We start from the raw sequence: 4258 nt of genomic DNA, 5'->3' as shown, positions 1-4258 counted from the left end.
GAGCAGTTCGGCGGGGAAGTCGGACAGGGAGGAGATGCGAGGCAGTGGCGGGGCGAAGGGGTCCGGTGGCGGCGCGGTGGAGGCCACCGGGGCGCCGGAGGGGCGCGCCGGCCATGGGCGGCGGGTGCCAAGGCGCCGTCGGGCTCCTGGAGCCCCGATCCAGATGGGGGAGTGGGGAAACGTGGGGGTGGTTAGCGTTAGGACTAGGGGATGGAGGTTATCGGAGGCCAGGTGGGCCGGTCTGGTTGGCCCAGTGGCCGCCTGGGCCGAGGCCCAGCGAGGGGGTTGCCCCCTGCATATTTTTATTTAATTAATTTTCTTGTCTATTTTAATTTGTGTTTCCTTTTAGTTTTAGTTTTATAAAAATTACCTCTAGCACCAAACTTAGTATCATCAATAAAGTCTACTACCCAGCCTAGCTTGGACCTGATATAAATTAGTTTAATAATTTTATAATTTAAAAAGAAATTAACTATTGTTTAGCCACTGCTTTTTTAACTAGTTAAGGGCATTTAAACACTTTGCAAAAGGTTGGCTTCTCCACCACAATTACCTATGACCTATCCGACACATTTAAAATATTTTTGTTTTAGTGTTTGAAAACTTTTGTTGTTTGTCTATATTTTATATTTGAATTTGAATCGTTTTTTAACTAACGCGAGTTTATCAACAGTAATTGAGGTGATATGGCATCATTAACAGGGAATTACTCTAACTTAATTATCCAGGCGTCACAGGTACATAACACAATAGCAAGCGGCAGGCCGGTTGCTGGTCTTTTGTGGAAAAAGTCCATTTTGAACTTAGCTAAATCAAATCCCCAACTTCAAATCCTGGCCGTTGGCACCCTCAACTTATTAATTCCGGTCTAAATCAAACCCTGGAGCTGTTTGGTGCACCGGAAAAAGCGACGATTCTGGGATTACATCTCTCAGGTCACTCCTTTGATGTGTCGGCTAGCCTACAAAATAGTTATGTTTTTTTTACGAATTTGAAAAGTGTGCATGATGTCGAAAAATGTTCACAAATAAAAAAATTGTTAGGAAATGAAAAATATTCTTGAATACAAAGAAACTTCAAGAGTTTGGAAAATGTTCATGAACTCAAAAAATGTTCGAATATATGGAAACAAATTCAGAAATAGAAATATTCTTAAATTTGAAAAATCTTCAGAAGTTTATGAAATTGTTCACGAACTCAAAAAATATTGGCAAATTTGAAAATGTTTCTTGCATTTGAATTCATTTTGTGAACACCAAAAATATTTAGAATACTAATAACTGTTCAAGAATTTTAAAAAAGAGAACAGACACCAAAAATGAAAAACAAATGTTCACGAACTAGAAAAATCTTCGCAAATTATAAAGTGTTCATGAATTTGAACAAATGTTCATCAGATTGAAAATATTTTGTGAAGTTGAAAAAATATCCACAAACTCGAAACATGTTTGCGAAGTCAAATTTGTTTTGTGAATTTGAATTAGTTTTCATGATGTTTTTTGAATAAAAATTCACAAGTTTGAAAGATGTTCATGAATTTTAAAAAGTTTATGAAGTCAAAAAGTGTTCAACATATATTTAAGAAAATTGACCCTGTATTGTAAAATGCTCATTGTTTATTCAAAAATATACATGAAAGTAGATACGTAGTGTTTAAAAAATAAATCTTTTAATAAAATAGAGAAAAGAAAAAAAATAAAAAATCCTTAGGGAAATTGTAAATTAAATTGAAACAAAAGGGGATATAAAATGATAACAGAAATTACGGCGATGGAAAATCCAAATAGAAAAAAAGAGTTACTTGGGACGAGTACGAAAAAAAAGAATCACATAAACCAAACTTAAGTTCGCTATGCAAGTGGGCACGAATACAAAAAAATCAGTTACTGGGCGATCCGCCCGAGACTAGAGGTGGAAGATAAATATGACAATTGGGTCAAGTCAGCCAGTGAAACTAGCAAATTATCCCATTTTAGGATTTTTTTACGTGAAAAATAGCTCCGCGGTTCAATTTAGACTGGGATTGATAAGTTCAGGGTGCCACCAACCGGGATTCGGAGTTCTGTGTTTGATTTAGCTAAGCTCTACAAGTTCAAGGTTCAAAAATGGACTTTTTCCCCTCTATGGCAAGTGCTTCTTCTGCTAATTGTTTTTAGTAACTCTCCTGCTGCATTGGATGACTGCAACCTTTATATCCCAATCAAAGTAAAGCCCATGTTCCACAACAAAGAGAACCTATTGAGCAATAACGATGAGACTGACCATAGTGGGAGTAACTTCAAGAGTAATATCGGGTATAAGTCGGCAAATTTGCCTATGTGGCAATGAGTTAATGAGAGAGGCAAATTGAGTAACTTTACTCATTCTATGAGTAACGTCATGCATATCAAGACAAAATGAATCTATAACCTAATAAATGAAGCTGATACTACACATATGTTACTATCCACTATGAAGTAGTAACATAATCTTGGATAGCATATATGTTACTAGTGTAAGTTACTCTCGATTGTGACTAGTCTGAACCGCAAACTTCTCTTTGTGTGTAGCCTTCTGGCCTGGTACCATAAATATCACACGTTCAAAAAATAGTAAATATAGTACCTTTATGCTCCTTTATTTCAGCTAGAAAAATGGGAGGAGCAATCATATCCCTTCTTAGCATATAATGTGGTAAGTACAACTCTTCATTCCCAGCGGTTCGCCAATAGAAACCATGGAGAACTGTGAGGAAGTCTTAGACAACCCATAGTGGGAGTAACATATATAAGTGGTAACATCACATATATCTATGCAAAATAGATGATATGGCAAGTAATTAATGAAGAAGGAGAGACATATGGTACTACCTATGTCCTGGTTTATTAACCCTCCTTGTAGTTTCGATCCAACTTTGATCTTTCATTTAACTATCAAAAAATAAGTTAGATGCCCTAAAAATAATATCATTAGAAACCTGTTTCAAATATGAATCCAACAATATAAGTTTTGTGGCATACAACTTATAATTTGTTTTTCAAATCTATGGTCAAAGTTGGCACAAAATTTGAAGGGGACCAATAAACCCGGGCGGAGGTAGTAACATAGTATGTTACTCACATTATGGGTACTATTACACATACCAAGATATGATGAATCTACAACCTAATAAAGTGTGGCATAACATCATATATATGTTAGTTCCCACTATAGTGGTAGTAACATAGACTAGTAACATATGCATGTTACTAGTCTAAGTTAGTCCCCACTATGGTAGTGTTTGGCTACAAAGCAAGATGCTTAGAAAAGGTGTTTAAAAAATAAATCAGTTTATTTAAAGCACCAGTGCTTTTAGTTGTAGAGGGTAGACCCTTAATTTTCCACCCCTTCTGTGGAGATAAGTTACATTGCTTATTTTTTATTTTATTGTTGACTTGTAAGGTATATTTTCTTGTGTATGTATGAACATTTTATTAAAATACATGTTTCATATTTTTAATTATTCATGTATTTTTTAAATGTCCATGCACTTTCTAGAAAAAGTTCATGTAATTACAAAAATGTTCATCTAAAAATGTTTCTTTTTTGTGTAAATAAAAATAAAAATAATTATAGAAAACTAAAAGAGGAAAACGCATTAGAAAGTGCAAGACCCTCAAACTTGGTCGGACCACGGATGCGCGTGTGTGTGTGTGTGTTTCCTTGGCAGTTTCTAATAGAGAGCAACAAAAGAATAGGAGCACTCGCCCTAGGAGTCCACCGTTTAAGAATGCACTCTAAGAGCATCTACAATCAGACAGGCAAATCGGCCTTTTTAAATGTCCCCGGATAGCGTTGGACGCCCCCTCAAATGTCATGCTGGACAATCACACTCCTCATATTAAAACCTCGAATCCATGCATGTCAATTGTAAACAAGAACATCACATGTATATAACATTGTTCATAGCGTAAAATACATAGTTCAAACATAAAATTGATTTCAAGTGCACAATTCAAATATTAAAATCCTTCGCTTCCATTGCAAGGTCACACAAGCTCCAGAAGATCATTGAGTAGTTGCATATGCACATTTTGATCTCAAAGATTCCAATGCATCTCTAGAAAGTTCACAATATGATGTGCATCTTATTCCGAGAGACATACTTGTACTCTGGGCTTCTCAAAACCATGCGTTTTGGTCGCCCCTTCACCCTCATCCTTGACAATCATGTTGTGCAAGATAACACAACATGTCATCGGCTCCCACTAAGTCTCCGATTTCCCACACTATTGCAGCT

This window comes from Triticum dicoccoides, chromosome 2A (assembly GCF_002162155.2).
Source record: "Triticum dicoccoides isolate Atlit2015 ecotype Zavitan chromosome 2A, WEW_v2.0, whole genome shotgun sequence".
Classification (NCBI taxonomy): Eukaryota; Viridiplantae; Streptophyta; class Magnoliopsida; order Poales; family Poaceae; genus Triticum; species Triticum dicoccoides.
The sequence above is the reverse complement of the archived record's forward strand: the minus strand, read 5'-3'. Positions refer to the sequence as shown.